Genomic DNA, 13,155 nt, shown 5'->3' on the forward strand with positions numbered 1-13,155 from the left:
AATAGACGATGAGGCAATAGACTCCAGTGCTGAGTACACAGCCAAGGTCTCCTAAGCCTGATTCCAACCCAGGCCAGAGGAATGGGAATGACAGCAGGGTGCTAAAAAACCCTCTGGCTTCCCAGAGTTGTCCTCTCAGAACCTGTGTAAACACAGGAAAACCCACTCTGAGATCAGAACAAAAGCAAGCCAAGGCTTTAAACGAAGGCGTTCATCCCCAGAAAATTACAGAAGTTGCTTTGTTGCTTTGTTTTTTAAGTAACAATGAATGGAATTAAAAGTTCTGCCTTCCCCAATTATCTTAGAAATGTTATAGCTACACCTATTTCCTCAAACTGCAACCAACCAAACTTGCAGGCTCTAAGGAGAAACTCTAAAATGAAGAAAACAAACAAAATACAATGGAAAACTAGCAAAAGTGAGGGTAAATTTTCACTCTTCCTGTCAGTTAATATGAATCCCTAAAAAATATGTGAAGCTCTTCAGGCCTCTGTCTTGACACCCATAAAAGGAGAGGATGGAGCTGGGTGCGCCTGCAATATGGCTTTAAAATCAACAGTCTATTACAACAGCATTCTAAACAAGCCTCAAACCCAAATCTGATTCGCTTTCCCCAAGGGAGAGTTCCTTTAGGCTCCTGTTTATGAATTAGTTAAAAACGAACAAGTGAACAAACAAACACAGCTTATATAAATTATGTGAAGTCTTTTCTGTACCAACATCTTCATCCTCCCGCAGAGTTTCCTGTGTACATCATGTAACTTAAGAATATGAATATGGCAGAATTTTTCAAAGCTTTTTGAACAACAACATCTTAGGAGGAAAAGTTATATATTTTATACAGATTACAAAATAACCTGCTACTCTCCCAAAATAAAAGTAATTTTTCAAAAGAAAGGGTTATAACTTAAGAAAAAGCTCTTTGTCTCTCCCGTTCTCCCCTGTCAGTATCATCCACAGTGAGACGACAGGGGACTGGAAGGAACATAACCAAGCATGCAACAGGCCAGAGCGCACGGCTGAAAGACAGGTAGCACGGTCAGGTAAGACCACACCCCAGGTCACTACACAAACATCACTCACTCTGCAAATCTCAATTCACAAAAAAATAAAAACAGACAAGCAGTGTGTGTGTGGGTGGGGTACACCCTTAATCCTAGCATTGGAGAAGCTGAGGCTTTGAGGCCAGCCTGGTCTAGAGGGAATTCCAGGACAGCCAGGGCCTTGTCACAGAGAAATGGTGACAAGAAAAAAAGGAAGGAAGGAAGGAAGGAAGGAAGGAAGGACAGAAGAAAGGAAGGGAGGAAGGAAGGGAGGAAGGAAGGAAAGAAGGAAGGAAGGAAGGAAGGAAGGAAGGAAGGAAGGAAGGAAGGATGGACAGAAGAAAGGAAGGGAGGAAGGAAGGGAAGAAGGAAGGAAGGAAGGAAGGAAGGAAGGAAGGAAGGAAGGAAGGAAAGAAGGACGGACAGGAGGAAGGAAGGAAGGACAGAAGAAAGGAAGGGAGGAAGGAAGGAAGGAAGGAAAGAAGGACAAATGGCAGGCCAAAGGCTAAGCTTGTGTTTACTATGTAGACTGTTCTACTCTTCATGTGAGGCTGGGCCGGAGAACTACTCAAACAAGCTCTGGCCCTAGCACCCCACTCTCTCCAGAGTGTGTAACTTCTACAGCCACACCTGCCATCTCCTCTGCATGGCATACAGCAGCTATGTCCAGTCATGTGTATCACATGCAATGGCAATGGCGAATATTCTCTATTGATAGGACACCAGCTAAAGAAATACTAGAAACAGTAATCAGGTGTGAAATCATCTTATTTTTCCCTCATAAGACTCACTACTAGCTCAGAAAGCTATTTGAATGTATTCCTCCTCCCCTAACAGCCTGTATTTCCTGTTGAGGGAGTTAGTGAATTCAAGCAGGGAGATGCCAGGATAATTACCACGGGAGCTAACGCCATGCCACAGGAGAGGGCAGCAGAGGAGAAGGCCCACCTGTTACACTGGGATCAATAATCAGCAGTGACAACTGCTAACCCATCCCTTACATCCTTCAGGGTTTGAAATGAAGGGAAGCCATTCTAATGAGAGAAAAAGGAGAGTTAAAGGCAATACACACGCACACACACACATACACACACAGGCTATGTAAAGCTGCCTTCAACTGAGCCCAGGAAACAAACGTGGGAAGATTCTTCTCTCTTAAAACCACATAGGCACGCAGGCAGACACACTTGCACGCAGGCAAATTAACGTTCTACATGGTCACTCTACTCCCAAGAACTACTAACACTGCTGTGGGGTTTGATAGGAAAATTGCGAGGTTTGGGGTACCATATAAAGAGACAAAATCAAATTTACCCAAGCTAAAATCCAGTGCTTGCATCGTTCCTGGGAGTGTTCATCAACAGCCTTACAGATAAGAGCACTATAAACATCATGGTTTATAAAAGGCAGAGAAGGTACTACCTATGGCTAATGAGTCTGTCAGGCTGACTGAGCAACAGAAAGCAGCAGAGAGAACAGACCCCAAGGAAGAAGGGAGCAAGGTGGGAGACTCCTAGAGTTGGGGCTGACACGAGACTGGTGTTCTTGCTTCCACAGTGGATCCCAATGATCCTTCTCAGGCTAATGGTGAATGAGAACACAGGACCCCCTGGAAACCACAGAGGGCTAGAGAAGTACAAACTCAGCCTCTCAGGGTTCTCCCCTCACATGGTGGCCTCTACAATCACAGCTGCAACTTTTCTAGGCTCCTCCTGGAACAAATCAACCCCATATTAATACCTAAAATCAATTAATACCTAAATCAAGAACTGGAATACATCTTAGAGAATTGCTGAATGACAAAACCTTTTAATGAAACTGAAGTAGCATATTTTCAGTACTGTATCCCTATGAAAAGCCTGCAGTCTTACATTACTTATAACATGAACACAGAATAACACATTTAAAAGTCTAATAGGCAAGCTTTGAAGGCAATTTCACACTGTGAGCAACCTAAGATAGTAAAATTTGTGAAGCCATGGCTCAGGTTAAAATCATATACTGCTCAGTTCCCCACGTCCACTTGAGGCTCACAGCCAACTGTAACTCCGGTTTCAGGGTTTAGGTTTGTCTGGTTTCTATGTATTGTAATGCTAAATTCTGTACTCCAAAGTTCTCCGGTTTACAAGCTTTTGTTGTGCAAACTTGTTCCTTAATTTAAAACTTTTGGTTAAATAAAACTGGTGACAGCCAATTATTGGAGAACTTAGAGGTAGATGGGTTTGGAGTCACCTGGCTGGGGTGGAGGAGAGAAGAGATCAGGAGTAGAAGCCAGGAGAATGAGAGGAGGGGAGGAAGCCACAATGAGGGGAGATGTACCATGAGCACGTGGTCAGGAGAAACAGCAATATTTGGGGTACACCGCTGGGCAGGCAGCCAGATCAGCAGAAAAGTAGATTAGGGGTTACCCCACACCCCTGTAATTGTCAAAGCCAAATAAAATGACCAGAGTCTGAGTCTTATTTATTTAATCTAGTCAGGGATAAGCTTAAATTGGCTATAGTACAAAAGGAAAGAAACACAAGACAAGACATGAACACAAAAAAGTCAGTCCCCTTTCCATACACAAGGATGAACATGGACGCCTGGATCTGATCATGTGCCTTTTTTTTTTTTTAAAGCCTACAACACCCGGTATTTCCAGGTGGTCTCCCATCCAAGTACTAAGCAGGCCCGACCCTGCTTAGCTTCTGAGATCAGACGAGATCAGGCACGTTCAGGGTGGTATGGCTGTAGATGATCATGTGACATTTTTAAGACTGGAAGATGCAGGTGGGTCTCTGTGAGTTTGAGGCCAGTCTGGTCTACAGAGCAAGTTCCAGGACAGACAGACAAACAAATGAGAAGTGAGCATGAAGCGCTGGGACATGGGACAGCTCTGGATGGGAAAGCTGGCCTTATTGGCTCATAATGCTCTTGCCAAGGACCCAAGCTTCACGCTTGGTTCCCAGCACTCACATGAAACGTCCCCATGTGCCGGCAACTCCACCTCCAAGGGATCTGATGCCCTCTTCTGGCCTCCATAGGCACTGGACTAGTACACTGACCCCACTCAGACACACATACATATAATGATAAAAAAATCTCTTTTGGGTTGGAGAAACAGTTCAATGTTTAAGGGCACTTTTACTCTAGCAGAAGAACAGGGTTCAGTTCCCAACAGGTGGTTCACAACCATCTATGATTCCAATTCTGGGGATCTGACACTCTCTCCTGGCCTCTATAGGCACTGCAGTCATGCTGCACATACATACATGCAGGTAAACACTCATACCCATAAATAAAAATATATATTTTTTTAGCAAGAAAATAAAAAGAAAACTTTTTTAAAATCTTGTTTAATGATCCTCAGTAGGGGCTAGAGAAAGATGGCTCAGCGGTTAAGAGCACTGACTGCTCTTCCAGAGGTCCTGAGTTCAATTCCCAGCAACCATATGGTGGCTCACAACCATCTGTGATGCGATCTGATGCCCTCTTCTGGTATGTCTGAAGACAGCTACAGTGTACTCATATGCATATATAATAAATAAACCTTAAAAAAAAAAAAAAAAACAAGGTCCTCCATAGAAGCCTGACTGGGAGGAGTACGCTGTCACCCGCCGCCGCCTCCTCCTCTTCCATCACCACCACTATAGAATTGCTTCCATGATTCCCTCAATGTATTCAACTTAAAATCAAACATTTTAAGTCTTTGAACATTCAAAAACACAGAGGGAGGGTGGAATTGTTTAAGACAGCTGATGGCTGGGAAGTAGCTCAGTCAGTAAGGGGTTTACCTTGTAAGCGCAGCTCAACACTCAGGAGGCAGAGGCAGGTAGATGTTAGGGATTGATTCTAATGCTCTCTCAATTCAATTCAGCTCCCAAAAGGCTGCGTTCCTAGACACAGAGGGTCTCCACCCCCAGCTGGATTTGACTGGCAATAAAGAATTGCCCTACAGGGCAGAGGGAGACAGGACAGGACCTTTAGATTTGTGCAAGCTAGGAACTCGGAGGGAGACAGATCAGCTTTAGAGCTGCAGAAGGAAAGTCATCTGACATGTAGGAGAGAGGGAATGCAGCCCCCGGAAGGGCTGCCCAGAAGCATCTTAGGCAGCACAGACAAGGGGGCCATCCTGAAGGAGTCAGGACAACAATGATAAAATATAGAATTAGAGGGCATTAAGCCAGGATTACAGGAGGGAAATGTGTGCTAGGAGCGAGGAGAATTAGAACTGCCCAGCCTTTGAGCTAGCCAAGGCTTTTTTAAATTAACTGAGGTGTGTGTGTGTTCCAGTGTCCAGATAGCTCCTGGGAAGGAGTGCACGTTTGACCAGCCAGGAGCCAGGTAGATCCCTGGACTTGCTAGTCAGCCAGCCTAGCCTTGGTGATCTCTAGGCCTATGAGAGATGGTATTTCAAAAACAAGGCGGATGGCCTCTACATGCATACAATATATGAAGCTATACATAAAGGAACATGTGAACACACACACTCTACAACTGGAGTGGGGGTGTAATCAATGCTGGCATGAGTAAGACCCAGGTTCAATCCCTATTACCTTAAATAATTCCAAAATTTTAACAAAAAGATTAGGCGTGACGGTACACATTTGCTACCCTTACCCCAGCACTTGGGAGCTGAGGAGAAGATAAAGCCCAAGGTCAACCTGCGCTATATGATGAGGCTGTCTCTAACAGAGATGAGTGGTTGGTTGGTATGTAGGTAGGTAAGTAGGTAGGCAAATAAACAGTAGATAGGTAGAACCACTACTAGAACAATGAACAGCAGCAGGCATACCCCGCTTTGGATCTGTAAAGCAATGATCCTGCCATCCTACAGACATCCTAAGGGAACTCAGACAGTAAACAACTTAATAAACAACCTACTAGACACTATAAGGTGATGGGGCTGGGACAAACAGAGCAAAAGAAACTGGCCTGTGTTATAATTTTAAACAGGCTAACCTAGATAGTACTCGCCAAGAAAGTGGCATTTGACCAAAGGCCTGAGGTAAGGTAGTGTAAGTCACCAAGAAGGACTGTTAGACAACCAACTGACTCGACAGCCCTGGCACTGCGCTGATGAAGGCATCATGACTAGGGCAGACAGAAACAAAGGAAAGAAAGGGCTGAAGAAAGCCAAGGGAAGACCCTATCATGCTGAGAGTCATGCAGGCCACAGGGAGGATTCCACAGACCCCCGAGCTATGACCATCCAAACCAGAGACAAGGCAACAGCAATCTGCTACTAGAAAGTGTAAAGAAACCAAATAGGAAGCAAAGAGGCCAGCTGGAGGCCAAAGCACCGCCCACTGAAGATGGCCAAACCAAGTACCCATCACGGTGAGAACTTCCCAGATCCTGGGCACCCAATGCAACAAGTTCGGCTAAAAGTATTTCCTGATGCATAGGTGTAATGTTCAAGTACATACTTGTGTACACAAGTACACAGGTAATGAATAATCAAGGGTAACACCAACCAAAGCATAGAGTTACAACCAAACAAAACCAGGAAACCATGGGCAGCACAAGTTTAGAGAGAGAAGACCTAGAATTCAGTTTTAGATTTATCCAGAAACACCTAGTAGGTATCTAAGTGGTGACAGCATGCAGGTAGATAAAATAAAGAGTCCAGAGCTTAAGCCAGAAGTAGAAGACTGAGATGTGAGAGAAGAGCTGTAGGCACAGAGACGGTACCGACAGACTCGAGACCACACATCAAGGCTAGCCCTTGGTGCACCTTGATGTTAAAAGCCAGATGTTTGGGCTGGCAAGATGGCTCAGCGGGTAAGAGCATTGACTGCTCTTCCGAAGGTCCACAGTTCAGATCCCAGCAACCACATGGTGGCTCACAATCACCCATAATGAGATCTGACGCCCTCTTCTGGTGCATCTGAAGACAGCTATAGTGAATTAAATCAGAGTGAGCGGGCCAGAGTGAGAAGGGCCGGCAGAGGTCCTGAGTTCAATTCCCAGCAGCCACACACATGATGGCTCATGGCCATCTGTACAGCTACAGTGTACCCATACACATAAAATAAATAAAATAAGTCTTTAAAAAAAAAGCCAGAAGTTTAAGATGGGCATGGTGCAACCCACCCTGATGGTGCTGAGGCAGAAAGATCACAAGCAAGCATCCTGAGCTATATGGCTAACTCCATTTAAAAAAAAGTAGGATATTAAAAGCTGGAGAAAGGAAAGGTTAAGAGAGGAAAGGTAAAGGGAATTAACAAAGACAAAAAGAAAGTCACGCGTGTGTGTGGTACAGAAATGAAAAAGCTGAGGAGGGAGCCGCCAAGCAACCCCACACAAAGCTGCCCAGTCACAAGCAGGAACACAATTAACCTGAGGGGTTGCTTGCTAACACAGGGTTCCTCTATATAGACCTAGTTGTCCGGGAACTATGTAGACCAGGCTGGCCTCACACAATCTGCCTGCTAAGATTAAAGGCATGAACCACTCTCAGGCCAGGTGGGTCTTAAAATGATTTTAAAAACAGCTTTGCCAGGAATGGTGGCACATGCCTTTAATCCCAGCACTGGGGAGGCAGAGGCAGGCGAATCTCCGAGTTCATGCCTGGTCTACAGAGTTAGTTCCAGGACAGCTAGAGCTACACACAGAAACCCTACCTCAAAAAAATACAAAATGAAAAGATAAAACAAGGAAGAAAAAAGCAGCTTTCAATATTGAAAACACCTATTAGAGCCTGATAGTTTCGTGAATCAAAACTATACTTGTGAAGTGAGAGTATGTGTTTTTAAATGAAGTTTCCAAGAAAACATAGTGATTGAATTATAGGCAGCCCATGAAACTAAAATGAGAATAAACCAGGTGTGGCAGCACATAAGGACGGCTGGAGGACTGAGAGCCTGAGGCTACACACAGGTTACACATACCTGTGAGGGTGGGTGGCAGTCTAGACTACACACAGATTATATATACATGTGTGTATGTATGTGTATAAATATGTGTGTGTATTTAATTTTCTCAATATCATACAATCATATTAACTGTATTGCTGGAGTCAAGAATATTTGTGACCCATAAGATAAAATATTTTGTGTTTAACATAATTCACAGAGAAAAATGTAAACCAGTACATGTGCTTTTAAAGACTATTATCCGGGTTTATTCTTACTGGTCAAAGCAAGTCCTGAAGAAGATGAAGAGAGATGGCTGCATGGTCAGGCGAGCTGGTGGATCACTTTGCTACAGCACAGGCTACCTACTAAGCAACAACCATTGCTTCTGTATACCAAATACTAGATTTACAGGCAGGTATGAACTACATGTGCAATCACAGGCTTGATTTCTTGAGTAAAAAACACTCATCAGCCTATTAGAAACTATGGTCACAAATAAACATGCCTGTCTTCATTTAAAACAGAACATTTAAAAGATTCATTTAAAAGAGTGCAGGAAGACAAACCATAGCCAGAGGAGAAAATATTTACAAAGCACTTATTTGGTAAGGACTGTTTGATCTAGGGATAGAGCTCAGCGGTAGAGCAACTGCCTAGCATGCTCAAGGTTTGCAATCAATACCTAGTACAACAAAAAGAGAAAAAAAGAAAAACTAATAATAGAGGAATGTTAACCAAAATATAAAAAGAAGGTAAAACTCAAGAATGAGAAAGTAAGTCCCATTTTAAAGTGAACAGAAGGTCTGGGGCTCTCACTGAAGATGCTGCTAAGACGGCAAGTGTACGGGACACACAACAGCCTCCCATCAGCAAACCCCACAATGTGCTCCTACACACTATGAGAATGATCAAGACCAGAATACTGCAGCATCAGATTCGGGCTGGGACACGGAGCAACACAAAGCTCATTCAAAGCAATGCAAAGACAAAAGGCCACACACTCTGAAATCCAGTTAGCAGTGTCTAATGAAATCAAGCAAGATCATACAACTCTGCAACATGTTCCATGGAGTTAAAAACTCATCCACACAATCAAATGGTTGCTCTAGCAGCTTTGCTCAAAGTGCCAAACAGTGAAGCAGCCATGATGTCTTTCAATAGGTGAATGGAAAAAGTGCAGAATACCCACCCAGGCAGTGGGCTATGATTCACACTAAAAAGAAATAAGCTACCAAGCCATAAAAACACATGAGCCAGGCCTGGCGGCACAGTCACAACTACTTGGGTGGCAAAGGCAGCAAGAGCATAAATTCAAATATCGCTTGGGCTACAGAACAAGTTCAAGACCAGAATGAGTAGGTAAGCGAGAGACATATATCAAAACACAAAATCAAGGAGGGCTAAGGATATAGCTGAGAGGGCCTGCCTAGTACATACAGGGCCCTGGGTCCAAACCCAAGACCATCCCCCAAAAGACATGGAGAAACCTTTGGTACATTGTAGTAAGTGGAAGAAATTAGGATGCACACATTCAGATTCTAAACAATGTTTCCTTTAAAAAGTAAAATTATGGACACAGTAAAAGGACCAGTGGCTATCAAAGGTTGGGGGAGAAGATCAGGGAGAGACATAAATAGGATTTTTCCACTTAGTATAAGTAGCAAAACTATTCTGCATGATTTGACAATGGTAGATCCATGCCATCGTAACAGTACCCAACCCCTATGAGTGAATGTGACTGCAGGTACGGACTTTGGGTGTGTTTCACAGGTTTTAATAAATGTACCCTTCTTGTACAGGATATGTCTGTTGGGGCAGAAGGTCTACAGTATTTTTTTTCTTTTTACTATTTGCTTAATTTTGCAGAAACCCAAAAGAAATTGCCAAAAAACTAAGTTCATGATTTAAGAAGTAAATCCTGTCTTCAGTGGGCAAAGGTGAGGCAGGCACTCTTCCTCGCGAGACTACGGAGCAGTCAGAAAACATCTGCTGATGTCTGCAGCAGCAGCAGGATGTTTAAATAGTCTCAAATGGGGAGCTTTAACACTACCCACTTGACAGCTTTCTACAATAAAAGAAAAATTTGTGTAGAAAATAAGACATGCAAAAATTATGTTTCCTATGCAGCAGAATTTAAAATTTTTTTCAAGCCATGAAAGATGAAATCTTATAGTATCTATAAAATAGCTATAAAAAGTGAACAAAAAATGTAGATTAAGAAGAGAGGATTTTTTAAAGGTTTATTTGCTTCTTATTTATATGAGTACACTGTAGCTATCTACAGAAACACAGCGCAACAATACCATATAGCGGATTAGGAAGGAAGGTAGAGGAAACGTTAATGTGAAAGATGCTCAATCTATCAGTGAAGATGACAACCTTAAAGGCAGTAAGTCACCACTCTACAGCCTTGGTCACATTGGCATGTGTTACACTGTATCACACTTTGACAGGATGCCACTTGTCCTGAGAAAGGGGTAAACAGTGTAAAGGGCACCAGGAGAACAGATGATTGCACAGAATGCAACCTGGGCTCAGGAGGCTGAAGCAGGACTGTGAGTTCAACAGTGAATGGGTTTAAAGCCAACCTCGGAGGGAAAGAAATGAGAGGAAAGATTTCCAATCACTACAGAAACAGATCAGCCTGAACACTTATCAATTTTGTCACCCGTCACTATTTTAACTGTGGAGGCCAAAACGTCCAACAACAAAAGCAGTTCTTCCAGGAAAGATTTGGCATGTACCTATCTTAAAATGTGAAAGGAGATTATAGTTATCTGCAAGAAAGGCAGCACTAAAATCCCTCTCCTAGAGCATCAGAATTTAAAAGCTGGCCCATCTTCTACAGATGCTCAAGACACAAATCTGAACAACCCTTAACTGCTCCACAGTGCTGGCCCAAGCACGCACAGCAGGGCACCTGCTCTACTGTGCACACACATCAGTGCTGCCCAACTTCAGATGCTAACCATCATTTCCCCCAGCTGACCTGCAGCTGCCACTCTGAAAAGTTCTCCTGTCCCCCAAAAGCTAGCCCTCCAGAACAACACAGTGATCATGCTCTTTTTTTTTTATTTTATTTTTTTTACATTATTTCTGTGTAAGCACAGACCATGGTATAAGCCAGAGGAAGGTGGAGTCAGCTCTCTCCTCCCACCAGGTGGACCCTTCAGGCCTATCTGCTGAGCCACCTTGCCAACCCCAATCAACATGTTCTCTAACAAGCACAAATAACATTACACCTATAACCCCAGCACTTCAGGGGCTGAGGAGAAAAGATCATGAATTCAAGACTAGACTGGGCTACACAGACTGTCTCCAAAAAGATAAAAACGAAGAAAAAAGAAAGCATTGATGGCCTACAATTTAACATTCCTCAGTTGTTTTCCACTTTCTTCAGGTTAACAACTCAGAAGGCCCGTGGGCTTCTCGTGGTTGCCCCTCCATCTATACTCTCCCCTACATTTGGCCACTTTGAACTCACTGTCCTCTCCAGAAGCCTACCCCTTGGTAATTCACAATCACTCTGCCATCCTTCCAGTAAGAGTGCCCATTCTGCACGCAGCACAGGGCTCTCTCCATCTGCTCCGACATTATCCAGATTTCTACGTCAATTTTTCTCATTTAATTCGGTTTTAAATTCCATTTCCATAATTCTTACTAGATGAAGAATTACATAAGAGCAGGATCAGAGCCTTGCTCAGCACTGGAGGGCGAAACCCAGCTTCATGGGCTAATAGGCTGAATTTTCTTCAAAAAGCAAGAATTACAATTTTTTCTTGCATTTTTTTTCTTGTTCTTTCAAAAAAAATCCATTTAGTGTTTTGTCCTCAGAGAACACACCAGACACTGAATTGATGCACGTCACCGCACTTGTTTTATTTGACAACTGTATTCAACCCATTTGAGGTTGTTGTTCAGCCTACCTGAAAATACATCTTCAGGATAGTTTCTTTTTTTTTTTTTTTTTTTTTTTTTTTTTTTTTTTTGGTTTTTCGAGACAGGGTTTCTCTGTGTAGCCCTAGCTGTCCTGGAACTCACTCTGGAGACCAGGCTGGCCTCGAACTCAGAAATCCGCCTGCGTCTGCCTCCCAAGTGCTGGGATTAAAGGCGTGCACCACCACCGCCCGGCAGGATAGTTTCAAACAACTTGAAAAAGGGACAAAGCTGAGGCCGGGCTATTGCTCAAGCGGGGCTATTGCTCAAACAGCACTTTCCCACTACTGGCAAGGTAGTAGGATTTGATCCTCAAAACCATCAAAAAATAGTAATAATAAGTTATTAATAGTATTAATTATTAGTAATAATAAATAAATTTCTATAAAGTGGTTTATAGTGAGAATCAGCCCTCAACTGTGATGTGCAGGGCAGGCCTACAGAATTGAGAAGGTAAGTAGTAACCTGCAGCAGACCTAAGTGAAAGCAGCCTTGAGGGCATTCTAGCTGTGGAACTGCCGAAACAAGTACAGATACTGAGTTTGTTACATAGTAACAGTGTCCTCCCTCCCTTCCAGCCTCTCCAAGACTGGTGAATCAATTCACACTTGTGCCACCTACAAAAGAATAGACACACCTCCTTATACTAAGGTCTTAAACTTTTGACATTCAAGATTGGCTTTTTAAAAATCAGTGCTGGGGAGAGAATCCAGAGCCATGCACGCTAGGCAAGTGTTTTGGAGACCAACAAACCTACAACCACAGTCCTACTCTTTTGAAACAGTCTGCACACTCCGACTAGCCTAAAACTTTCCACCTCCACCTCCTGATTAGCAGGAAACATGATCTAGGACTACAAACCATCACACACCCAGCAGTTTCTCAATGTCTGTCAAATGCAAGATTTTAAAGATTGGCATCTCAATGTTGACTTAATTTGCATTTGTTTACTTAATACCTGAAGTGAAGCATTTTTAAGTTTATTAGTCATTCACATTTGTCTCTTTTTAACTATTGTATTAGTCCATTGTTTGCTGTATCAATCCATGTCTACTGAGATTTTTCTCCAATTAAAAGAAAACAGAAAAGTTTTACTGAGATATAATTCAAATATGACACCCAATAACTTATATTCATCTACCACCACCTAATTTTAGTTCATTCTCATAACCCTAAAAAGAACCCCCAGCTCCATCAGTGATTTCTTCCCTCCCCCCCCTTCTGTCCCAAGACGAAGGTACCCTTTGGCTTGCTGTCTTGGTAGACTGGCCTTTTCTAGATATTCAACTGGAATTACAAGTCCTTCTTTTTTTTTTTTTTTTTTTTTTTTTTTT

At 43.0% G+C, this 13,155-nt stretch overlaps 1 protein-coding gene and 1 non-coding gene across 10 annotated transcripts in view; both read right to left on the reverse strand.

Annotated features, from left to right (window-relative positions):
- The window catches only part of Acap2 (ArfGAP with coiled-coil, ankyrin repeat and PH domains 2), a 113,626-nt gene that overhangs the window by 73,388 nt on the left and 27,083 nt on the right, over window positions 1-13,155 (reverse strand). The gene's annotated exons all lie outside the window — the stretch shown is intronic.
- Window positions 3,663-3,781, reverse strand: LOC116086638. The gene has a single exon (XR_004117019.1). It is a non-coding gene; the product is annotated as a 5S ribosomal RNA (ribosomal RNA).

The sequence above is a fragment of the Mastomys coucha genome, unplaced genomic scaffold (assembly GCF_008632895.1).
Source record: "Mastomys coucha isolate ucsf_1 unplaced genomic scaffold, UCSF_Mcou_1 pScaffold12, whole genome shotgun sequence".
NCBI lineage: Eukaryota > Metazoa > Chordata > Mammalia > Rodentia > Muridae > Mastomys > Mastomys coucha.